The following is a 27,790-nucleotide window of genomic DNA, read 5'->3' as shown; positions in this document are numbered from 1 at the left end:
TTTTTCTCTAGCACAAGTGACATATAGAGAGCATCAGACAATGTGACGTGGTTTAAAGATCCCACTGGTACTTACTAAAGGTGAGTCCTGATTTTTTTATCCATGAAGCCATTCAAGACTCATGCAGCTATTCCAAACTTTATGTTTTAGACTACTAATATTTACCTTTCATGAACTAGGATATGTATTTGTTAGACTATTTTCTCATTGGTAATCTCTTCTTCTTTTCAATGCATGTATCCAAACCTATGTGCAAGAAAGCTGTGTCTGGAAGATATACATACTTTATATAAATAGGTATGCGTCTCTGCAATTCCTTTCTTGTTTCTGAATATGTGTATTAATATTTTTTATTATTTATTTTGAAGTTAGCTTGAAATATCAAAAACCACAGTGCTAGAGCATTAAATATTTAAGACAGTCTAGAAGAACAATGCTTGAAGATAATACACATAAATACAGTCTAGTTAAAAATTCAGTGTCATAGTCATTAGTAAGTATTGGTTTTCATATAGTAATCAGAAATATATTTGTTGTTTTTTTAGTTCCTGTTATAATCTTACAACTTCACAAACTTCTGGATTGCAACACTTTAAGTCATTTCCTTATCGTACAGTGGGCCTCCAAACTTATTTCCTGACATAAAATTCTTAGTATATTCTTATTATTTTTTAATTAAGCAGTCCTAGCAGTCATCAAAGTTTTGGGTGACAGTCCAAGGAGTATGAAATTCCAAATTTAAACATGTCTCTGGTGGAACCAGGAGCTATTTGCCAATTGTAATGGTATTTTTTATAATGCAGGAGTGTTTTTTTCAAGCAAGAACTAAAGCTCTGTTTAGATCTGATTGTAGTGATGTGGTTATATCAACTTGCCAAGCCATTACTTGTGCTTTTGTCATTTTCCAAGGCAAATTCCAGCTTTGTTTGTTAACAAACTACTTTCCTTTAATTAAGGATGGCCATGCTCACAGGCTTTGCTAAAGATTATCCATTTTCCTGGCTGAATTTTCTGCTAGTAAAATATAGTTACTTTTTGGCCTCTTTTCTGAGGAGCCTCACACTACTATTAAAATAATATAAGCTGCTAGAAAGGTTATTTTTGAGAAAACACCACAACTTTAAACATCATGTAGTTTTGAATATGATTTTGTTCAAATCAGGCCACGTCAAATACTGGCTGTCAGGAGTTTCTTTACTCCAAGTCTTTCAGCTAGCCACTCCATCAGGAGAAGGAAGTTGGGTTTTGTCAGGGGCCTGGCCTGGATCTTCACCTTCACACAAGTAGGAATGTACTTGCATACTCCCTTTCAAAATATGTTATTTAAAAATAACTCAAAAGAACACATCTATCACGTACTGATGAGTAAGCCTATGACTAGTCATTAAAAGTTCTCATTCTGATCATGCCATTTGACAACACATTGACCCTCATAATAGAAAAAGATAAGGTATTTTAAGGGTATTTAATTTTGAGATGCTCTAATTTAAAACTTAAGTCATTATTGATGTTTTTAAAATAGATTTTTTTTCCTGCAGCATCTCATGAGATAGACATAACCCTTCTATATGTTCTGTGTAGCCATTTGCTAGTTTATTGTTTGGCACCCAAGAACAGAGTCCTACAAAGGTTTCAGTCATAGTATAGCTTCAGTCATGTCATCCGAGCTCATTGCTTCAGTTACCAATGCTAGAAACAGTAGCATTATTACTTAGCACTTATCTCAGGAGATCTTTGTGAAGGTATAACTGTGGTCTGTTGAGTTTTAAGAACATACAATCCTCCTGTCATTTCAACTGAGTGGTTGATTCTTTTTTATTGTTGGTATTACAGAGTTGTCCCTTTATGAACTGTTTTGATGATACTTCTGTTTGTGCATGCTCTGAATGATCTGTCACAGCTTTCCATGCTTACTTAAAAGTTATATACTAAATACAGATATATCTGGCAAGACCATTTAAAGAACTTTCTATTTTCCACCTTCTCTTCACCATTTAATCAATCTGCTTTCGATAGTTTCCTACTGTTACACTCCTATGAAAATGTTTTTAAATGTATTTGGCAACTGGATCAATTTACAACCCTGCCTTTTTAAACCCGGGTCATTTCCCTGCTCCACCTTACAGTGTAGCCCCACAAGCCAATGATTTATCAAGGAGTCAAATAGGCAGGGAGTAAACCTCTAAAATTTCCTTACCTTCAAGAGAAAGTGCTAGCAGAGTTCAATCACAAGAATTAAATATTTTCTTGTTGTGATAGGATAACTGATAGATTTGCACCCACCTTTAAATATGTTTTAGAGATAAACCCTCATAAAATGACTGAAGATCATAATAATTTCAAAAATATTTTTAAGTCAAGAAAATGTGAGATGACATAATGTAACAGTCCTGACCAAGGAGTAAATTTGTCGAGGACTCATTTCTGGGGTACTGTAATAGTAATTTGCAGAGTTCACCTAGAAATCACTCACCTGAGTAGGGCAGAACTTCAGATCAAACTCAGAAAGGAACCTTGCAAGACAACATGAATAAAAGGAAGCTTACCTTCAGTCCTGCACTGATGTCTTGTGCAGGAGAAGGGAAAATATCAAGGTAGGAGTCTCACCCAAAGTTTGGATCCCAGATTATGGCTGATAGCCTAAATTTTTTTTAACTTAATGAAAGTGACTGTTCTCAGGTATCATTTTAGAATACAAATACAATTATAACACTTTGCATCTCCCCCCCCCCTTATTTCCATATAGCAGTTATCTCACAATTTCAAGGCACCTAGCAGACTTTCCAACATTTCTCTTCAGGTCTGTCTTCATTTTGTAGTATCCAAAATCCTCAAACTGAATCAAGCTATTGAATTTTTTTTATTATTTTTATTTTAATATATATTGTAGAATGAGCTGGTGAGAGGTGAATTAAATGAAGACATGTCCTGGATCCAAAGGAATCTGAGAATCCTTGAGAATCTCCTAAGAACAGGTACCCATATAGATATCCTTCTCCTTCCCATTATGTCTTTTATTTTGTATTAATTTTTTATTCACTGTACCACTTCAAGGTCACCCAAGGTGACAACTGAATGTATAGTTTTGGAAGCTTGTTGGACCACTGAAGGGTAGACTCAGAAGATGTGTCCTATTGAAAATTATAATGAAGAGAGTCAGAAAATAGATATTATGAACCCCATCTGTTAATCAGGAGAAAGTGTGTGAATACTTTAATGGCCAAGTGGGAAGGAATACAAACAAGAAAAAGAAACAGTGAGGCAACTATAAAATGGTGCAGCTGAAATTCAGTGACCTGTCAGGCCAAAGCAGATGGCAGAGCAACAATTTCTGGAGTTTCTATAGCATAAAGTCTTCTTCTGACTAGGTCATTACTGGAGTTATGACATAACATAATGCAGTCCTGTGCAGTTCTGGGGAGGAACAGGGGCTTCCTCAGCCCTAGTACCATTAAGAGCTGCCTCATGGTGTTCCATTACAAGAAAGAGTGGAAATTCATTAAAACACATGGTGGTCCAAAATGTTCACAGAAGGGAGTCATAGAAGGAGTTACTTTTATTAGGAGTAAAATTTTCTGTGTAATATGATATTTCCCAGCTTCACTACTAAAAGGGCAAGAGGAATCTAAATGGAAAATGTAACTGCATTCAGTGTGCCACGTTTGTGTGCAGATGCACATGCACTCACTTACTCATTACATACACAGAAAATGGGGGAAAAAAGTTAATACATGGGAAATATACCCTATAAAAAGCTTATTAGTAAGGGCTACTCAACATCTGTGGAAAAGCTGACAAATTCTATATAAACAATTCTATTTTATTAAAATCTTTATTATTTATATATATATATATATATATAATTTTTTTTTATTTGCAAACAGCTCCTTAGGATTATTTACCTGTTGGAGTGAATCCAGAGGAAGGCCACAAAGATGATCAGAGGGCTGGAGCACCTCTTCTATGAGGCAAGGCCACAGGAGTTTTGACCACACAGACATCCATTACTCACACTCAGTCAGTGAGTTCTTTTTCCTCTCTAACTTCCATGTTGCAAAAATTGGCTTAAGAGCATCAGGTTATAGGACTAAAATTATAGCAAGCTTCATACTGTTCTGTGCTGTTTCCTACAATATTTCCTCTGAAGCATCATTTAAAAGGTCTATGGATTTCCAGGGACTCCTCACAATGCATTTTTACCATTTCTGTATCAATTTCCTAAGTCCAGCAGCTGCATCGTTCCACCAGTGGTTCTCTGAACCCTGAAAGTAACATGTTCATTTTTTCTAATTAATAATGTTTTTATTGCATTCAAATGATTCAGATGGAAAACTAATGGTGGAATTTGTGATAATCAGTGCTTATAAGGAAGTGGAAGAGACTGTTAATCATATTTTTTCAGTACATGGTTGCTTAGTTTTATTGTTTTATTTTATGGCTAAATAGTATGTATGCTGACAACTAAAAACCCTGTATAGACAGATTTCTTGGCATTCAGCTGCCTTCCAATATTACCCACAACCTCAAAGGCAAATAATTACCCTAAGAAACGACCCACATAGTTTTAATGTAACTGTGGCATTGCTGGGAAGCAAATTTGGCAGTGAACGGATTTACTATTTCATAAAGTCCCAGAAGATTCCCAGGTATATGTGTGCTTCATTATTCGTAGAGCCTTTCCTTTGACAGATTCGAACGGTAATGTAGTTTTCTGTAGGGTCAGGGTTGCTTTTGAGTTCATGCTTGCAAATCTGCAGTTTGGCCTTAGTTAGTAGATTTATGATAAGCTTTTTGTCCAGCATAAATATGATATTCAGCATGCATATTTTTATTTACCAGCGACTGTACACTTTTAACAGAAAGGTTTTATTTAGATTTTATCTCTCATTCACCCATGTACCCCATAGTGCTATACTTTCCACCCAAACCATGTTTAATATTTCACTGATATTCCTCTATGTGTTGAAATCTTTGTTACACAGGAGACTTTCAGGCCAATCATGAGTTAAAGCCCTGCAGAAATAGTGCCTGAGTGTAAGACATATTTCAAGTCCTTATCTACAGTGTTCTGTTAGTGAAAGTGATCCTATCTCACCATGGGTATGTTTCTGTTTCATTATCTTCTTGAGGAAAGGATAAAGGTCTTTTATATTTGCTGGTGGCAAGGTCAATGAAGAGGCTGAGTGGCGACAAAATACAACTGTTTAATTTGCACCTATGCAGAGTCTTGGTGTTTTTGAATTAAGAGAGTGTGGAAACTTGAAGGCTCTTCTGTCAGGGTCCATCACAGTATCTGGAAGGTAACTAAAAAGTATCTTCTTCCATCAGCTCAAAAGACTACTTACTTGTAAAGCTCTTTATTTTAAGAACTCTATCCCATCTAATTGCTTAGCCTAAGACAGTGAAGACAGACTCTTCTGTCAAGAGATGAATATTTGAAATATTAATAGACCTTCTTGCTGCCTTTACAAATAAAGCAAACCATTTTTGTGTGATACGAGAAGTAATACTCTGACCATAACAAATTGTGGAATGAACTCTAGACAGGAGTGTCAAACTTCTCTCTCTTCAAGATGAGACTTTTGTAACCCAACTTAGTGGGACAGGTAATTACTTTTCAGACCTGAAGATCATCATTTCACATACTCTGTCACTTCTACAGAAAAAATATGTAAATATGTTGATTTGTTTTTTTTTTTTTTTAGAAAGGCTCTAATATAGCCAAGAGCTTGGTCTTATGAATTTGAAGTGTCTTGTTGATTTGAAGACAATAGGTGAAATAATAATATCAGTGTCTTATGCTAAAAGTGTTAGATTGAGACTTGTGTTGGTGACTTATATGTCAAAAACATTTTAAGCACTTGATACCAAAAACTTCTTTGCCATCCTAGGTAGTTTTCTTGAACTGATGATACTTTTTAACTTTCTGACAGAATTCAGTTTTCAGGATACAAAGCATATAAACCATCCAAATGGAAAAAGCATCAGCAAATGTCATGGTTTATTCCCTGCCCTCACCCCCTACCAGTGGAACTTTTATTGATATATTCATTGGCAGTATTTCTTTGCTGTATTTATCTGCCATCACTTTACTTTCCTGACTTCAAAGACAGTGGGGTTTTCATCATTCCACTCTCTGAGCTGAGCACAGGAAATGGGGGATCTGTGCACTTCATCAACTTGGTGTCTGTGTCACAATGGCACTAGGAAAGGAAGAAATGCCATAATATATAAAACTGGAAGTCCTAGAAAAGTAGATGAGCCAAGGAAGGATAACTGAGAATTCATGCTAAAATGAAAGTTTGCTTTTCATTATGGTTGTTATGGGGAGAGGGAGAGAACTGAAGTTTTGCTATTACTCCAGGCTACAAACTGGGGTAACCATGCACCTGGAGTCTGATTCAGCTTCCACTAAAATCAGTGAAAGAATTATTGATATTGGCTTTAATGGGCATAGGTCCCTTATGTTACGTGGTGATAATGCCTGTCCTACTTAATAATTAGTGAATTTAAGCTTTAAGGGATGATGAGAGTAATTTACTAGTAGTGATGATACTATGTTTCTGAATCAGAAGACACGATGAAGGTGTATATGATAGTCTCTCATTCACACCATTTCACTTATGACACCAGCATTACCTAAGGTACAGTGCTATGTTTTGGGAGCCCATATCCTGTCTTCATAATGCTATTTAGACAACCAAGAACATAACAATGAAAAATTACATCAAGATACCTCCATTATTTGAGTGACTTGGAGCATTTTTCTGAAATCTCTACTTTTGTAATTTCTGTCGGTGTCATCACACCAAGTTTCATTTTGCTTTTGTAGTCTGAACCAAAATTAATTATCCAGTATCCCACAGCAGTAAATGAAGAAAGACAAGAAAATCCATGGGCATAAAATAGACATTTAATATCAGAGAGGAATATTTTCTGGAAATAACTATCCTTCTGTGTTAATCACTGAGGAGGATTTGATCATGGTCTTCAACCAGTTAACTTCTAGACAGCTAAAATTAAAGGACATGAAACTAAACCTTGGTGTATATGAGATGACATAATTCAGAGTTGAGTTTACCCATTTCCTGTTTTTCAAGTGATTTATATTACCCACCTAATGCCCCTTTAGCTGTGTTTGACTAGAGCAATATATTTGCCTAGAGAAGCAAGCAAGAACATTCCAAAACATATTCTGTATAGCGGTTTACACAAAGTCCTTATTTCCTACTGTAAAATCCTGTATTTCTATATGAATTCTAACTTTCATTTGTTCTGTTTTGATACATTTATTCTCATAAGACATTTAAACTGTATTGGAAGACAACTTCTTACCTTAAAAAAATTACCAAACTTGTTTGTAGATTCTTTTGTAGTTTTTTAAGAGGTGAAATGAAAGATGTATCTAGTTTTTCTTTATGTCACACTTCAGGAGCATGTAGTGGAACAAAGCAATCAGACGCCTCTGATTACCGAGAAGTGGGTGTGAGCCGGTATCAAATCCACCTGTGCCCAGTTAGGGCAGGCCCCCTATTGAGCACGTGCAAGACCAGGGGGACAATAAAAGGTGAAACTCACAGCCACAGACTAGCTCACTGTTGGGCTTTAGACGAGAGAGATCAGTAGCTCTCCGACGAGCACTGTATTACCCTCCTTGCGCCACTAGCGCTCATTGCCCTCAGGGTGAGGCTCTCTGTGGAGTCTTGAACCCGGGGCTTTCGGCATTGCAGTACTGGCCCTTAACCAGCTGCATCACGAGAGCCTCACCTTGAGGGCAATGAGCGCTAGTGGTGCAATGAAGGTAATACAGTGCTCAGAGAGCTACTGATCTCTCTCATCTAAAGCCCAACAGTGAGCTAGTCTGTGGCTGTGAGCTTCACCTTTTATTGTCCCCCTGGTCTTGCACGTGCTCAATAGGGGGCCTGCCCTAACTGGGCACAGGTGGATTTGATACCGGCTCACACCCACTTCTCGGTAATCAGAGGCGTCTGATTGCTTTGTTCCACTACAGGAGCAGGCTGGAAGTAGGTATGGCTAATGCAGATATAATAGATATGGGTTTTTCATAAACAATTGTTTACAAACAATTTTTGTTAGATTCCTCTACACACTCCTGAAAGAAATTTTAAAAAAAATCCTTCATATTCAAATTCAATTTGCAGATTAATGAAGGTAACTTTTTAGATAACCATTCAGTTCATGAAAGATAGATATCCTGGGACAGTTATCTGGTATACCTCTTTTTTACATTGGATCACATATTGTCTTCTTCTTGGACACTCCAACTACTAATGTGTAATTTCCATAAATAATTTCTGTCCTTCTTTTATATTCTTCAATATTGTCTTTCATCATAAATTTTAGACCAAGTCTTTTTAACAACACTCAGCCTTTCCACCCAGAATATTGTTCTCTAGCACTGCATTTCCAAGAATCTTTCCTTCTATATCTTGTTTTCTATAGATAAACTTATGAACTTTTCATTCTTTGGACTTTTGATCAGCAACATCCCTCAGAGACTCTCTAGAATATTGCACTTACACTGAAATAATTAATTTGTTAAATAATATTAAAGTTCCAAAGTCAAATGGTAGATTGTGGTCAGAAAATATATGTCCTACTGTGGAGAATTTTGCTACTGTTCAGTTTGTTCATACAGGTTTAAACACAATGAGTTTCAAACCCATATTTCACTTGTAGTCCTATGAGCAGGGTTGATCACCCACCCTTCCTACAGGAAGTATTCCCATAAAGAAGTCAATTCAAGAGCCACAGGACAACCTAAGAGTGTGACTGAATAGTTTAATTTTAAAGATTCTTTTCTTATAGGTAGGATCTTAGGCTCTGGTGCTTTCCCTCAATATTATGTATTTTTTGCACCTATCACATTATGCAAAAGCCATCAGCATTTCTCCTATTACCACTTTGCAACAATTGCCTTTTTCCAGGCAATCCATGAGAAGTGTAATATTTACCTTTGGCTTCTTGATTCCGTGATGGAAATTGCTGTATTAGTAGCAGCCTCCACCTCTATCAGGTACTGCCAAAGGTTTTTAGCTGTCCCGTTGAAGTCATAACAGCCCAATGGTAAATTATTAATTCCACAAATTATTAGGAGGTACTTTGATATGGAGGGTGGTCTCTCCCACTGCTGTGGGAGACAGCACATAGTGTCATATCCTCAGGGACTGAGTCCACTTGTGCTTTAGGAGTGTAAGGCTGGATGCAAAGAAGGGACAAGGAAACCTCCTCTCTCCCCCTTTGATCAGCCTCACTCAGAGATTGGGTGAACTGGTAGGGGGAAATTACCCCACCAAAGGGGCACCATATCCTCTCGTCCCCAGCATGGTCAGGGGCTCTTGGGATGCTGGGCTGTCTAAGGTTGGGTTAGTTAGGCTCTCCCATGTGTAATCTGTGTTCACTACTAGCCCTAGCCTTCAGTCCTTGGCTCTGGACAATAACTTCAATGTAGAGAGGTCAGGACTAAGCCACTTTGAACTTGAAAGCAAGTATTTAAATCCTGAGGGGATGCAGGGATGGGGGGCAGGGGATTGAAATTACTGCTGTCATATAAATACATGAGACCCCATAAAAATATTTACAAGACACAGCTAATCTCAAGATAACATTTTTTGGCCATTGTAAAACTGACTCATCAATGTAATGGAGTATATTTTTGGTTACTTTATTTTAAGTCTCCTTTTTACAGTTCATATTTACCAAGTCTCTGGGGCCTGAAATCACCTCACCCTTCTGCTTCAGGTCTACAGCTGCAGTTTCTTGCTTCATCATAGAAACGCCTGGAATGCAGTGTTGTGTTTCCTTTTCTGCTAGGAAAATAAGGGAAGCTGAAGTAGCAACTACCACCAGGAGACAGATAAATGCCTCTATAAATGCTTAATTAATAACTTAAAGCTATGTTACTGGATGGAATGTAGGTGACTTTTAGGTACTTTGATACTCTAACAGGCAATAAGTCAGATACAGAACATGATGTATCTTATTGTGTCTTCAGAATATATGTTCATCTGAATTTATCAGATCAACAATAGCTAAAATTCATTTTTCATAGTCTGAAGAAGAACTGTTTGGCTTTTCAAAGTGAACAGTGAATATAGACTTTTATTTGTTTGAAAATTCAATATAAAACCAACAGGAGATTCGACTTTCAACTAATCAAGTCGAGCCCTCAGACACGAAGGCTCTGAAAGTATTGAGTTCTTTAAGAAATCTTGGCCCCTTTCCATTTCAAGAATTCTTAAGCAGAGTGAGAGCTGCATCTCTCTGAGCCAAGAGTTGTATCTTTTGAGCCAAGCCAAGAAATGAGGTAGAAAAAGATTAAAAACTTTGTAGTCCCAGAGTTGATAGGTCTTGGCTTTGAAATGGCTTCTGTGATCCTTCCCATTACAGTGCTGTATGACTGGAAGGAACTATATGTACTGATATCTTTCAGTAGTGCACAATGACATCTTTTTGTTGCTTCTGTTCCTATACATGAAAATCACAGTAACCACAGTGTCATATTCTGTATTTCTGGTTTAGAGATTACTTTTTATACTTCGAATTTGAATGTGAATGCAGAAGTGTAACTAACTGATATTTGTCTTTTGGCATCATTGCTATAACTTAAGCCTGAAAAAATTATTACTCATTTATGAAGACAGAACTTGGACACGCAATCAGTGCTGATAGCAGAGCATAGTGCCATGGAAAATTAGTTCCCTAGGAACGTAAAACACTGCTCATTATTTACCTAGTCTCAGGGTTTAATATGGGGTAATGACATATATTAACATATTAGATGATTTGTAACTGTTATAATAAAAAAAAAATAAAGAAAATATTATCTGTGACATTATTTCACCCTAATCAGAACTGGTCTATGCTTCTCTCCTGAGCCCACAACCTACAGCCCTCAAAGCTAGAAAGGGTCAGTGTCAGACTGAAGAAGTGCTGCAAATGAGATCTGCATTTGGAACTCTATTATTTATTTTAATCATAGCAGGGTCAACACCCTCAGTGTGCAATTCAACAGAATAAAGTCAGGCAACTAAAGACTTCCTGCTGTTCTCCTTACCTGTTGGATGGTATCACTGCTATTGTAGAAAAACAGCTGCTCTTCTTGTAATTCTGCTTTTGAACCATTCTAAATTTCCAAACCAGTATATAAAGATAAACTAAAAATCAAATCAAGCTGGGCTCAATATTGCAGAGCTCCAAGAGCTGATTCACATTCTTTTTTCAAAAACAGCAACATCTGTCAAAGAAACAAGACAGACAGCTGCAGGCAGCAAGAGATTCTAAATTTAATCTACTACCTCATGCATGTTGGAGTGTTTTGCTTTTTTTTTTCTTTTTCCTGGGCAGAGCCTGTCTTTGCCTTTGAATTTTTTAAACCAAATGCAGCTCCAACAATGCAAATTCCTCTTTATTACAGAAACAGTAACTGTGGACTTGTGGAGAAATGCATAATGGTTTTTTATGGAAATTCTGCACCCTGGAAATATTCAAGGTCAGGTCAGACAGGGCTCTGAGCAACCTGATCTAGTTGATGATGTTCCTGCTCATTGTGTGGATGGTTGGGCTGGATGACCTTTAATGGTCCCTTCCAACCCAAACTATTCTATGATTCTATGAATATTAGAAAAGCTCTTTTCAATGAACAGGGATCCCTGCACCATGAGTGCCAATGGGACCAAAAAACTGTTGTTCTTAATTTTTATCCATCATGAAAGCTAGAACAGGACAGAGGTTTCACAGGACAGTTGACTTTAGCGCATCAGTCTACTTAACATATTCTGTCTTCATTCAAGTAGCTGGGGCAGGTAGGAGAGGAAGGAAGAACCAAGACTGTTATGCTTAGAGTATCAAACCACGATCTCACACATATTATCATTAGAGTAGCTCTAGGTTTGCAAAACAGAATATAGTCAAGGAGGGTGGCATTTAAATCAGTGATGTAATGTTTAGAAATGTCTCATCGCATAAAAGAAAATACTAAATGCAGAAACAAGGTGGAAGAGAATATAATGTCCGTACTATTCAAATTATTGAATATTTATGTAGACACGCCAATAAATAAAGAGGTGAAGCAAGTGCTAGTATCAACTTCTAAGTCAGCTGGATCAGACCAGTGGTTTCACTCTGTAAAAAGCACCTCATATTTAACTTAATTACCTATGATGCCTACAATACTGCCAGCCACACTGTAACTCAGGCCAAAACTGTTAAAGCATTTCTTTGTAATGTACCATATTTTAGCCTGGGGAAGGTGGTAAAGAAATCACATTATATGAAATAATGTGTCTTATTTTCACACAGTCCTGATCTGGAACATTCTCATTTTGAACATAGGGCATAGGTTCTTATTTCCACTGAAGCTGAAAGAAAAAAAAACCAAAACCATTCTGATTTCAATTCAAGCAGAACTTAATTCATACTTGGTAGAAATGTCTATAATTATGTATCAGCTGAGTGATATCCCTATCACACTTCTCTGTGGTGCTTTTGTCTAATTGCTTTAGATAAAAAACCATGAAGATATTTTTAAAATATATGAAATACTTCAGAGGAAATGGAAGAGGCAAGCACTTGAAAAATATGGAGCTGGGTAAAGTTACCACATCTCTCAAGACTTGCACTGGGCTGTAGATTCTTCTCATCACCAGACACGAAGCATCACCTCTCTCTTAACTCCTGTCTTTCTGTTTGGAAAGCTCATCACTTAGTCAAGCTTGTAGATTATATCCTCAGTCACAACATAAGGTTTCATATGGTTTTGGTTTTGCTGAATAATTCATGGATAGACAACTCCCTCCTTGTGCAAACCTGTCTTTTTACTAACATGCTTAGCTCATAAAAAATTTCACTGCTGGTAGAGGTGTGTGTAAAAAGAATAACCCTGTTTCTCTCTATGGCCCACTTTGCATTGGACCCTTATCTTGGTCCCTTGTGTCTCAGAATTATGATAGAGGCTTTGATTACATGACCATTTAGCACTGGGCAATGGCCAATATTTATCTTACAGATATGAGTTAATGAGGCCAGGAGCACAGACACATTTCCGACACTGATTTCAGTAAGTTATCAGATTGCACAGGTAAATTGACATCCAAGAATTTCCCTATCAGAAAGTCCTATCTTAATTCATTTTCACAAGGGACCCAAGATAAGGGTGGTATGGAAAGAAAGGTGCAAGAATACTTTTGAGAGGAGATCAAGAAAGGGGCCTAAGATTGAAGAAACCTTATCTCTGAAATTCTTGATCTCTTCTGGCTTCAACTAGATCCTAAATATTTCATATTTGTAGCGTTTGGGGTGCCACTTCCTCCTTTGTGCTTTCTTTTCAATAAAATAAAATAAGAAGTGTTGGAGGAGAAAAGAAAAGAGAAGTTAAGCAAGGAAGAGGAAGCAGAAAAGTGCTAACTTTCTCCAAGCTCATTTCTAATAGAACTATGATTTTTGTATTTAACTTGAAGTCGTATTTTTACTATTCTCTTCAAGAATTACTCAATGTATGTAGATATTCATAATCAAGATAAAGGAATAAATGCAAGTCCTACTGGTCATGATGCCCAAGCTGTATCTGTTTTAAATGAGTGCAGCATCAAATGTATCTAACATGACACTAAACAAGCCATTCTTTAAAAGTCAAGTTTCAAGCCTTTGTCTGGATACCACTTAAAAAAAAAATAATTACAAAATTTCAAACATAAAAAGGTGAAAAAATACATGATGATAAAACCACTGAGGTGATATATAATAATAATCTGTAGAAAACACAGGTCCATGGTGGTTGGCTCTGTCCCTGGGACTGGCTGGAAGTTCTCCTGCAGGTAAGCCTAAACCTTGTGGTTTCACTCTCCTTTGGTACAATTTCAGGCAGGTTGCTTTCAAAAGCTGACACAATAAGTAAACATCAAATCAAGGCTTATTCTTAACAGCCAGACCACTATGTTAGGTCTGCAACCATCAAGCAGGAGATTCTTCTCACTCCTTATGTGACACCTGGTCTCCGGAGACCAAGGAACAGCACCAAGTAACAACCAAATAAACAGGACTGGGGCACATCCACGTCAGTTCCTCTTGTGGATTTTTTTCTAGAAATTTTCACAAGTCTATCATATTTCTACTGTTAGCCATGTGAATGGGACATATATAACCTAGTGTACTCATCAGTTTTGGAACGATGAGGGTTATAATCTGAAATGCTTTGATTTAGGACAAAGAAAATGTCTTTAATGTGAGTACAACCAATAGCTGGCTACCACCAGTGGAGTATTTTTTTTTAGAGAAACAGAAAGCACATAGCTCCTTTGGCCTTACTTATGTTTGTAAGAGCATCTCAAACACACAAGACAAGTGAATGAAAAATCATTATAGAAATCCCAGGTATTTTTGTTAGTTACTTTGTGGTCCATTGCCGGCTTTATTATCTCTGCCTATTGAGCTAACGGATAAGCTTGTAGTTATTTAACAAGCATGACCTACAGGCCAAAGGTTTTAGCCTCATGACTCAAAAATAAAAAGCTAAACCAGTGCTGAACACAGTTTAAGATAACACAGAAAGGAAAAAGGTTCATTTAACACAGCAATGCATCCTTCCTCAAGAAATGGAAAAGGGTTAAAAACTTTCTTGCTACAAAGGAATTGAAGTGTAACCAATTACTAGCTATCAGTGGAGAATAAGGTCCTGTTAAAGTCAAGCACAGAGAACCTGATATGGAGAAAAACATTATACTTTTATACAGTGGAATGTCCAAGGAATAACATTTATGGGAAGACAGTAAATTTCCAACTGATACAACAAGCAGGAAACATTGGGTAGCAGAAAGTTGATTAAGTACATCTCAATTAGAAGACCTTTCCTCAGGCATTCAATCATGTGCAGAGTCCTGGGGAAAGTCCAGAGCAAGATCTCTTCATGTCAGTTGCCAGGAAGAGGGAAAATGTATCCCTTCCTGGATAAGAGTGCCAAAACTATAAGAAAAAAATAATGAAAGGGTGAAAAGTAAAGAATAAAAAAACCAAAACCAACTAACCAAAAAAAACTGTAACCAACCAAACAAAAAAACCCCACCTAAACAAATCAATTATAGAGCTGTTGAATGTACTGAATGAGGAGGTACATAGGAGAGATGAAGAATGCTACAGGTGTAACAGGCCTTTACAAAAAGAAAATTAAATAAGGCCACCGATGAAAGTCCACGTGATTGAGAAATTACATAAGCTGCACTATGCCTGTGGTGGTGTTAAATTCAAATTAAAGAATCCACATGAATGAAATATGCATTTGAGCTAGCTTTCCTAAGCGATGCTATTGGGGTAAGCCCTAACATAAACATAGGGAAGGAGAGGAGCCAAGAGGAGAAGGACAGCATTAGTGTAGCAAAAGTCTGTTGTTTGCAGGCCAAAAAATCTTATTTTTAAAAGGCCAACACTGAAATAGCGAAAAAAATAGTAGTTTGTAGGCATCATTTCTGGAAGCAATGGGAATCCTGTTGCTTAATGAGCACAAACCTTGTGTGTATCCTTCAGCTATCAGGGCAGATGTGGTTTCCATGTATGCTTTTTGCTGTCTGTGAAGCGCAAGCACAGGACAGCTTGCAGGCAGATACAGGGATCAGACAGCACACAGCTGCCACAGAGATGTTGAAAGAACAGCTACTTTCCACAGAGCAGAGAGTATCCAATTTCCATATTGTGCACTGCAGCACTGTGGATTTCAGTCAAAAGGAGATGATCTAGTACATATGTCGGTGGACATCTATTTATTTTGCATCCTCTACAGTGCGAATCACCAAGGGGCACATTTGCTACTGATACGTTCTGCCTAAGTATGAAGCATACAAATTCTTTAAGACTGTCTTCACTTAGAAAGCATAACCTGGATTTCCTGGTTAAATAGACTAACCCCTGTGATTGTCTCTTGAGTCTCAAGCTGTGTACTAGCTTTCTTAAAGACCCTGTGCCTGGCAATGTATGAGAAAGGGAAAGTTTTACTCTACTCATTTGTGGCTCCAGGACAAATACTTGAATATCAGACAGCAATAAGTTGTGAAGAGTCCAATATACAGAGGCAAAAGAAAACCCCAAATGCATGCTGTTGTTTCAAGTCTCAAAGTTGTGAGGGACTGATTTGGAAACCAGTAACAAGCTTGTCATCACCAGAAAAGTAAACAGAACTGTGCTGTTGCAAAACAGAATGAAAAGATTGTAGATTTTACTGACAACTTACAATTTATCTTGGGAAAAATAAGTTTCAAACTGCTTCTGCTTGTTTTAGAGAAAAGATTTTGTAACTTTATTAACATGCAGCTGTCCCTCTTCAGGTACATATTTGGTGTTTCAGTGTGCCTCTTTCCATCTAATCTGTTGACATAAGTTAATATCTGTTCCTTAGAACAGCCCACTCTGGGGGACTTCATCATATGTATGCAGAAGAAGAAAACATGCTGTGAAACAGGTAAAGCAACAACTTAATCCTTAATATTTGTCTGTCCTTTCCTCCAGATTTCTGACCAGGTCCTTCTCCTCCAGGCAGCTTTCCAGACACTATTTTCCAAGCCTGTGGCACTGCATGGGGTTTTCGTGGCCCAAGCACAGGACTTGACTCTTGTTCTTGTTGAAGCTCATGCAACTGGCCCCAACCCATTGATCCAGTCTGTCCAGGACCCACTGTATTAGTCATTGAAGCATAAATCATTTCTTGAGTTCCGCTTCCAATTTGTCAGTGCTTTTATTAATTATTTCAGTGTTTTTAGTAAAAATAGTAAAATACTGAGTAAGGACTAATCATAGAGAAAAAGAAGATTGTGAGGCAGGAAGAATATGCATAGTAAAAAACAGATAACAAAATAGATGTCTTCTTTTTCAGATTAAAGCTTAATTTAAGACATCAGATATTTATGTGGGATGGCAGAATTCCCATCCTCAATTAGTACTGCAGTCTAGAAGAACTTGGCACCTCCAGCATTCCCATGGATTTCTGTACAAATCACACTATTCATAAACATGAGATGCTGGCCAATCTTTCAATCATCTCTAATTAGAACAGTTTTAATTCACAAGGGTGCTTTGAAGATTCAGGACCAAATTAACTTGAGATAAAGTGCCATTCCCTGACAACACTAGAAGCATGCAGTAGAAGAATTCACATAATAATGTGAATATGATTCAGCATGTTTGAGCCTTTATAAATGACAAGCCAGTGATTCTGTTATTTGACCATCACTCAGCTGACACTGGCCTTTAAATGCCAGAAAAGCCAAACACAGTTTCATCAATAATCCCAATGGATGAGTTAAAAGTTCCACTGCTTGTTCTTGCTGAAGGAAAGCCTCAAAGAATTCAGTATAAATTATAACTGATTCCCATGGCTTACTCTCTCCTAGTGATCCTCCAAATAGTTGCAGGGCTACTGTGCCAACATACATTAAGGTTAAGGGAAGGGAGGGTTGAAAGAAGGATGTCAGTCATATTTGGGGGAAAAAATGACAGCAGTGGCTCACCAGAAAGTGTTATGGCTGACAGTCTCCATCATTATCTTATTTCTTAGTAACATAATCTGTAATTAGAGTGCGTCTGATGTGCCAAGAAGTATCTTTTCCACTATTTAGAGAAAAGAGGGAAGCACTTACTCAAAATCTAGTCAGGTTTCAAAATGGTTCAAGTACTATGCTAATTTCCTAAGATATTTTATAAGAAAGATGGGTAGACTTCTAAAACAATATTGTTTCTATGTCAAGAACTCATTCATATTTCCATGTTTATATTTATCAGTCTAAAAAAACCATATAGGTGTTGTTTGATAAGAAATATTGTGCTCATCTTGAGAAATCCTGATACTGCTACAGTACAACTATAAATTTACTTTATGTGGTACACTACTAGGAATACTTACTTGTCTTAGAATTATAAACATATATTTTATGTTACAGCTAGCTAGAAGATTACATTTTAGTTATGGTCTTTCTTCATCCATTTTCAAGAATCATTTGTGCTACTAAAATGGTTTTATTTATACGGATATAATGTCATAACTGAAGCAGTAGAAAAAGCAAGCCCAAAACACCTCAAAACCCCCTCCATTGTAAGAGATGAGATTTATAGTTCCAGGGTGAGCTCACATAAGCACAATTACCATATGAACTGCCTGAGATGTAGATAGCATTGCCTAGGGCAATTATCAAGGGCCTCCTTACCTTTTTTTATCATGTCCCATACTGTATCATGTCTCACAAATAATGAGACTACAGCAATCCCTGCAGAGCCATTGAGACAAGAAAATAATAGATGCAGAAAGGATTGGTTAATCCTTTCTGTAAGTTAAAAGTTTTGCAATTTGGCACAGACTTTATAAGCAATGATATAATGCATTTTGTACTTACATGATACATGATCTAAAAGGAAGTCCAAAACTTAAGACCATACATCTTTTGGGGGTCAGGTTTAAATTCCCAGGACTTTCAAGACATGAAGAGTGAACAGCTTGACTACTGAAATATGAAACTTAACATTATCATCATGTATATCCATCACTTTTGTTTGTTAACCTAGCTCGAATGAGAGAAATGAGAGGGAAAGCCATGGTGAGCATCTGGCATGTACTAGAATAGCTGAGGCATCTTCAAAAGGACCATATTTTAAAGAGATCATACCAACAAAGAGGAACTAGAATCAACTCCTTTCAAATATAATTCAGCCATTAAGTGACTAATTCAGCAAAGCATATGGAGTCTCTTTATGCATTTAAGAAGCACTGATTTTATTATTCCAAGCTTTACACATAGCTCTGAGCCATGAGGACTCAATATATCAGACCAACCATTCAACAGATGGAAGTTGGCACATGCAAATTTTTACCAGCTGAAGAGTTTTTCCAGTATATCTAAGTTTAGGCCCATGAGTTGCCATTCATCTCTCAAGTGACATTTAAAACCCACTGAAGTCACTATGAACAGGGAATACACATGCCACTCAGGGAGAATTCACTAAGGCTTAGTAACTCACCAGCCCGCTGATACTGTTCATATACATAATAATGCTGTTTGAGCATCTGCATAAGACATTTACTCAGCACAGTCAGTTAATCAGCCAGGTAGAAATACTTTATATTGTAAAGGGTCATCTATCTTATAGATGAGCTAAGCCTTACAGATAATTTAGATCTAATATTTTATATAAGTGTACTTATGTATATACAATATATGCTATATTATATGTACGTTATATATTCTATTTAAATTACAAAATTATAAATATGAACATACTTAAATCTACCCACCTTTAAAGCAAATAAAGTAAATTTGAAGTTTTAAAATTCTTCATTCTCCAAATACATTTTATTAGTTACAGCTGCTTGCCCCTGCCTGCTGATCAGACTGATGGGGAATGTCACTGCATCTGCTTTTGACAATAAATTCATATCTAAAACAAAAATAAGTCTTCATTGATATATTGGTAACTGTTGGTACGTGGTCACTTGAACAAAAGCATATAGAAATCAGTGTCCATATGACCATGAGGACTGAATGAAATCATTCCTGTTGTAAAGAGTAGAACCCCAAGGGTAAGGAATGGTGTGCAAATACACTGATATACAAAATGAGCTGTAGGGAATGTAAAGAAAGGAGCAGTGCCTGCAAGGTAAGAGTAGAGGGAGTGTGTGTGCAAGAGTGAGAGACAGAGAGATTTTTGCAGGTACCTAAAGTGCTATGGCTCCTCGGGGGATGTTATTGGGTGGTGGAAACATTTTGCTGCTAATCCTAAAATAATACTTCTCTTATTCACTGGAGTGGGGCAAATATGACATTATTTTCAATGTAATATTTTTATTTTCACAATGCCTGAAGGAAGAATTTGAGCCTGACTGCATAGAGGCAATTAGGTAACACATTAGAAATGGTCCTTGTCTCAGGAAACATAAAGACTATTAAAGCTTCTTGTTCTCCTTGGATAACATTCTGAGGAACAACAAATAGCAATGTGATCAAAATGTAGGGGTTTTTTAAAAGTCTTTATGTTCTTTCTGAATCCAGACAACTTTTGCAAACTTCCAGTCCACCAAAATTTTTTTCTCTGAAGAATACTCACAGAGCCACAGCAGATGCATAACTTCTCCAAAAATATGGAAACAGAGATGTGTACTGGAACAGAATAAATCCCTCAGTAAAGCTCCCTGTATTAACACTGGGACAAGAATTTATTTAAATGCTAGGAGATTGTAACTTCATCTCTACAATTTTCTTAACTAAATTAGATCTCGAAGTCTCTAGCTTCTTTCTGACAGTTATGTGGTAGCAATGAAAGGAAAATCCCAGCCCCTACTTAAGTTAGAATTCGTCTTCAAAAGCCTGCTAAAATTAAGCTTCTGTTCCTAGGCTTCCTCTTTGGCTGCTGCTTGTACTCAGCCCTGGAAGTTTCTGGAGTCCTCTTTGTCTTTCCTGGGTTTAATCCAACCTTGATAAAGGCTGAGAGCAGCCTTTGTCCCCTTCCACTGCTCCTTTCTCAACAGTCTCTTCTAGCCCAAACACAAGCTAAACTACATCAGTTGTAAGAATTGCTTTTATACCTAACTATAGGTTACCTTATCTGCATGGTGCATCAGGATGGGTGCCTTGTGTATACGTTAAGGGACCAGAAGAAAAGCAATTCCAGGTCTAAAAATTTTAACTTTATTTGTGTATGCTGGATTAAGCGTACAGAGGGAGATGGATGTAGCTGTCTCTCTCTTGCATAGTAGTTCATCTTCTCTCTTCTCCAAGTGTATGAGACTAAAATGTTCCTATAAGAACTGGTTTGTGGGGTGTTCCTCATGGTGGTAGCAGGGCTATATCACCATGGGATGTTTCCCCTTACATTCTCACATCTTTGAGCAAGATAAGCAGAACTATTTGCAAAGTGTTTATGTAAAATAAAGTGCAGTGGATATGAGCAATGGAAATTATATAATTGTGCTTCAGTGTTTATACACAGCCTTGCAATTCAGAATTTTCTGAAGAAAGGTCTGAAATATAAAAAACTTGGGTAAAAGTCAAGTGTTTGTTCCTGTTTATAGAATACATTTTTTGCCTGGAGGTTTATCTTAAAAAATAATTCTTCATTCAGGGTCTGATGTAACTGTTCTACATGTAATCTCATTATCTTCCTATCAGAGAGAGTAGGAATGTAAATTTTTTAAAAAATAAATATGGTCTTAGACTTAGAAGCCATGCATTTTGATGTTTGCATTTCTGAACTGTGTTGGAGCTAACCCAGCTTGTTGTGAGCATTAGAACAGAAATCCATCTGGGCAAAAAGCTTGTTGTTTGGTAGCTGGAGTTTGATTTCCCAGGTACTCTGTTCCTCTAGTCAGTATGGTGCTTTTGAAAGGGTGGTACTGTGTCTTTCAAGGATAAACATTTAAAAGTTTAGTTATAAAATCTATGGAAAGAGGGTCAGTATAGAGCTTGTGCTTTGGGTAGCTGTTCTCACTGACAGATTCCTCCTTAATAAATAGTAACCCAGACACACATTTCTATCAGTCTTGCTTATTTTCAGGCAATCCTTAATATCCTGCCTTTCTCAGGTGGATAGCAGATGAAGCTATATTTACTCATATTTTTACTTGTGTGCAGAAAAACCTCTTGTGTCCTTAGTAATGAATTTCTTGAGTGGATCATTATTTGTGCTTTCTAAACTCTCTAGTTTAGGATTTGGCATATGTGCCAGTGGTGTGAGAAGCCCCCACACCCATATGATTGGCTTCTGTGGTGTCACTCTGCTCAGGGCAGTAATGGAAAGCCTTTCCAAATTACATCCTTACTCAATACTAGAAACCTGGCCTACTGTTTTCTATAAACTCTAGCAACTGAAATTATTCTTCCTGTGAAGAATTAGTTTCGTTCGTGCCTTGTATTAATTTCCGCAGAATATTCTGATTAAATTCGTCTAAGCATCCCTCTGTAACAGGCTGATTACAACAGAAGAACAACATTTCATCCTGAGCTCATGTGCAAATATTTCCTCAGTTAACACATCTCTCCATTCCCAGTAGGATTAGATCATTGTACCTCTAATATTTCACAAGAATTTGCTGCTGGTTTGATAAATTGACAAGATGGCATCTTTTCTACTGTAAAGTCCTTTGTCCCACAAAAAAAAAAACCAAAAAAAACCAAAACCAAAAAAATATTGTAATAAATAATAAATATATAGTACAGCTTCCTTACACAGATTCCAAGAATTTTATATGCTGTAATTTAATTCTTAGAAAACCAGAGGATATTAAATGAACTAAACTGTCTTAGCCAGAAATCTCTGATTTGGGCTGCTCTTTGATGTTTGTATCTGAAAGTCTTTGATGTCTTTAAACTGTTTCAGAAATTAGAAAAAAATCTTGACTTTGTAAATCATTTTGTGATTACAAAAATGACAATATGATGATGAATGGCACAGAGTTTACAAAAGTGAATGATTTCTCTGGATATTAAGTTAATCAAAAAGCCAAGACTGTCTAGTATTAGCTTCTAGTACCTTAAAGATCCTTTGGTATTCCAGATGCACAATGAAACAAAAATAGCATTGCCTTATTATGAGCACCTTTCCACATCTGCAATCCTGTTATACAATAAACTCTTGTTCTTTTGTAGCAAGATTGCACTGGTTCTTTTTTTCTTTCTTTTTTATTATTAATTTGAAACATGTGGGGAGAGGGTAATCCAGTAAGCCATAGGCATTTCATATCAGAGCTTTCATGCAATCACATGTAACGTCAACCATCTGGGTGGAAGGACAGATAGAACTTGGTTTATATCAATAGACTGTGAATGATAGGAGCAGAAACAGTAGAGTTCAAGTGAATATTTTATACATATTCACATTTTTTAACATAAATTAGTAGTATTCATTTGAACATAGACTCATGGATAGAATAAATTGGTTTTGCTATTAAAACAAATGGCAAGGACTAGGCAATAAAAATGCTGTATTTACACCGCTTTGAATGTACAGCCTTGTTTAAGTGGATGCAAATGATATATATGAAACAAAAGACAAGTGGCACCCATATACATGTGCAAAAATAGAGATTTCTGTCAGCAACATATTTTTCTGATTGGCAAATAAATGCCATTTTGAAATTCCTCAAAACTAGTGATTAGGTATACAATTGAAAGATAATAATTTCAAAAACAGATGTCTGCTTTTATTTTGAGCAAAGAGAAAGCATTATCTCTGAAAACACATTCATTTATTGTTTATTTTCAAAGTGAACTTTAAAATTAAATTACAGGGCTTGGAAGAAAAAAAATTAAATAGACATCTGAAAGAAATAGAATCTATTTATAATTTTACCTTTTTGATGTCAAAAGATATCCTAGAGGAAAGCCTTAGGGATATAAATTCCTCTCAGATTTACAGTAAAGGCATGCAGTTTTTTAAGATGCATAATCCTGTATCAAAGTTTTGTCAAAACCTGATAAAAACTCAAGAGTTATGCATCTGAAAGATTAAAACCAACAGCTAATGCAAACAGTTAAAATTATTTACAGTCCTGTGAAATCCAAACTGCGGGCACGCGGAGCACTCCACATGTTGTAAAAAACTGCAGTTCAGTCTGGAATTCTGTACAATAGAAGAAGAGGAGAAAATATATGACATGCAATATCTTCCCCTGCACAGTACAAATCAGAGAGTCTCCACTCTGTATGTAGGTAACATATCATCCAATTGTTAAGATAACTTTGTGCTGATGCTTCCTTTTAATGTAGCATTCTAGATATTTGTTCTCTACAAATGACAGAATAGAAACAAATTCCAAATTCAGACTCTGAATTGATGTTCTTATTGGTTGAATAGTTTTGTAAATAAGCCATGAAAAGGTACTATTTTTCAGGTTAGTTTTTTTTAATTAATGGTTTGAATGATTGATTACTTTTTTTTTTCTGATTGCTTGCTTGTGAGTAGTGGGCACTCTGCACAGCCCCCTGAGTTTTCCATTCAGAACTTCATTATAAATAAGAACTGAAGCCACAAGCATTTGATAATTTCAAGTTCTCATTGCACTTGAAGTGAATGACACTACTTCTGTATGAGTCTCTATGATCACAAGAAAGTGCTTTGCCTTTTTGAGAGATAGCATTGATTTAAAGGCTCAGACCCATTGTATCTAAATATTCTGCTGATTTCATGTATATTTTGTCAGATGCCATGACCAAAAATACAATCAAGAGCTGTTACTAGCCCTCTATCCTAAATAAACTCTCTGTGGAAACTTTCTCAGAACCTGAGGAGATGGGGACAGGCCATCCCCTCCTGTTGGGAGGAATCATGCTCTTTCAAAGGAAAAAGACGTAGGGGTTCAGAACTCTGGATTCCAAGAACCACAGGATCATAGAAATGTTGTTTTTAGGGGACATTTGGAGGTCTCTCCCACAAAAAGTTGACTTCTTATAGTACTAGGTCAGGTCAGATATGTCTTAGCACTGTCCTATCTAGAAAACTTTCAAGGGAAAAGATTCCTTATCCTTGCTTAGGAGCCTGTACCAGTATTGCACTACCTGTCTGCCACAATTAAGAAGCTTTTATCATCTTTGCCTCTCCCCTTCGTGAGGCTGCAGTTTGTTAATAGATCATTCATCAGCCTCTTCTTTGTCAGAATGAACAAGTCCAGATACTTACATCTCTCCTCATAACCATCTTAAAAGTGCATCATTGCAGCCCCTAATAACTGCTACCTCAGTTATATAAGGGAGCTCCAAAGCTTTCTTTTTCTTATTCATCAGTGCCAAGAAGAAGACAAAAACAATTTCATTTTGAATGTTCCCATGCTTCCCCTGACATAGTCCAATATATGATTTCCCTTATTTGCCATTTACCCTCGTGGTTTATATGCTGCCTGTAGTCTATCACATCCGTGTCCTTTTGAGGGGACCTTACTCATTTCCTGGCCCGTACTGACTGATACATGAGACTCTTCTGCTCCAGACTCAGGACTCTTGTGAAGTTCATATTGGCCCAGTTCTGTAGAACCCTCTGCATTAGTTTTCCTATTCTTGATTTGAATATTCCTCTTAATTAATAATATCTGCAGGTGTACCTGAAGACATATTCTGTGTCACTGAGAATTGCTGTTGGAACAGCAATTTCAACCGAAAATTTTTCCAGTTGTTGCTGGAAATACTGAGCAATAGGAGTGCCAATATAAAACCGTAAGGTAGTTTGTTCATTACCAACTGGAACACAAATCATCAATTTTACCACACTTTTACTGTTGTGGTAAAGCCAATTTTCAGTGCATCTAAGAACTATTCTTCTAGTCTATACTTCCTCAGCTTCCACTTGTGCCAAAAGAACTAGTGAGAGTTCTTAGACTGGTCAACACGGTCCTTGATGTTCCAAGTATCACTTTCTGACTTGTGAAGCTTAAATTGGGAAGGATTCCCATAGGCTGTTGAACAAAAGTGGTTTCTTTGGCTTTATGGTACTTCTCTGTAAGCAATCTGTAAGAATCCAGTTGGCGACCAGTCACTAGTGGTGTCCCCCGGGGATCAGTGTTGGGCCCAGTTCTGTTTAATATCTTTATTGATGGTTTAGATGAGGGGATTGAGTCCATCATCAGCAAATTTGCAGATGACACTAAGCTGGGGGGAAGTGTCAATCAGCTGGAAGGCAGGAGGACTCTGCAGAGGGACCTGGACAGACTGGAGAGTTGGGCTGATTCCAACGGGATGAGGTTCAACACGGCCAAGTGCCAGGTCCTGCACTTTGGCCACAACAACCCCATGCAGCGCTACAGGCTGGGGACAGAGTGGCTGGAGAGCAGCCAGGCAGAAAAGGACCTGGGAGTCTGCATTGACAGGAAGCTGAACATGAGCCAGCAGTGTGCCCAGGTAGCCAAGAAGGCCAATGGCATCCTGACCTGGATCAGGAACAGCGTGGCCAGCAGGTCCAAGGAAGTGATTCATCCCCTGTACTCAGCGCTGGTGAGGCCACACCTCGAGTACTGTGTCCAGTTCTGGGCCCCTCAGTTTAGGAAGGATATCGAGGTCCTGGAGCAGGTCCAAAGGAGGGCAACTAGGCTGGTGAAGGGACTCCAGCACAGATCCTATGAGGAGAGGCTGAGGGAGCTGGGGCTGTTCAGCCTGGAGAAGAGGAGGCTCAGGGGAGAGCTCATCACTCTCTACAACTCCCTGAAAGGAGGTTGGAGCCGGGGGGGGTTGGCCTCTTTTCCCAGGCAACTCTCAGCAAGACAAGAGGGCATGGTCTTAAGTTGTGCCAGGGGAGGTTTAGGTTGGATATTAGAAAGAATTTCTTTACTGAGAGGGTGATCAAGCATTGGAATGGGCTGCCCAGGGAAGTAGTGGATTCTCCATCCCTGGAGATATTTAAAAAGAGACTGGATGTGGCACTCAGTGCCATGGTCTAGCAACTGCAGCAGCAGTGGTTCAAGGGTTGGACTTGATGATCTCTGAGGTCCCTTCCAACCCAGTGGATTCTATGATTCTATGAATCTGCTTAAGAAGCATGGAAAATAAAATGGGAAACAGTGGCAAATAAATTCAGAAAGGTCCAAGCACTGGGAAGGACCCACTAGGCCTTTTTGTCTTCTTCTCTAAGTTAGTGTAAGACAAGTTTTCTCTAATAGGGAAAAAAAAAAAAAAAAAAAAAAAAGTAAGTTTATTTTTAAAACTTTTTCTTTCTTGCCCTCTTAAATTCCTTTATTTTACCAGATTTTGATGCCAAGCTTAAGATTAGCCATATAACAGTAAGTTCTATCATTGACTGAAAACACAGCATTTGTGAGTTTAGCTGCAGAATGGTATTAAAAGGGTTTTTTAGTTTCCATCCCCCTGAGCTGAACCACTGTGTAAATACAAGTATGATCATAGGAGTAACTTATAGTCAGTGAGAAATTGTCTTGAATCCATTGTCTCTGGAAAGAGCTTTGGATTAAATATATGTTAGTAACTTTATGCAACTACCTAGATCTACAGTTGTTTTTATCCAATGTTTAATTTTGGTTTAATCATTGATAAGATAATGGCTTTCAATATTAAAAAGCTATTAAACAGAAGTTCCTTCTCTCCCAGTTTCTTTAAAACTTCCTTGCTGTGTTTAACTTGGAATAATGAATCAAATCATAATGCTTCCACAAATACCACATGAAATTAGAAGAAAATTGATTTATAATATTCTGAAGAAATTAACTCTAGTACTAAGCAGTAAGTGAAAAAAAATTATGTGATTACTTCAGAATGCATTAAGAAACTCCCTTTCAACCCTGGCTTCGAAGACTGAGTCAAGAAATCCTGGAAAAAATCTCTCATAGCAATAAAGACTAAATTAAAACCACCATGGCTAATCTTTAACATCCTATGACCCTCCCTATGAATGACTATTATGGACTGCTGTACATCAAGGTTTTAATTCACAATGCTGATTTTCTACCTGAGCTAAGTAAAATGAAATTTATATTTGTCCTTTTTTATTTCTGGAATGTAGAAAAGCAAATAGGTTTGCCCAAATGTTCAGTGTTTCTAGAGCTAAAGTTAAAAAGGATTGTTCCATTCCTAACTTATTTTCTCTGGATCTGGTCTCACAAATGAGATAATCCCAGAGAGGTCTAGCTTTGAAAGAAAAAGTGAGTGACTTGACTTTCCCTGAGTTTGTCAGCCAGGATTGCCTAGCAATTAAAGAATTAAGCTAAAATGCCAGAGATAGTGGTTTTGTTCTTAGTTTTGTAACCAATGTATTTTGATAATACAAAGCAAAAAACTGAACCTACCTCTCTTCACTTGACAGTTTTACA

This window comes from Calypte anna, chromosome 2 (assembly GCF_003957555.1).
Source record: "Calypte anna isolate BGI_N300 chromosome 2, bCalAnn1_v1.p, whole genome shotgun sequence".
NCBI classification, from domain to species: Eukaryota; Metazoa; Chordata; class Aves; order Apodiformes; family Trochilidae; genus Calypte; species Calypte anna.
The sequence above is the reverse complement of the archived record's forward strand: the minus strand, read 5'-3'. Positions refer to the sequence as shown.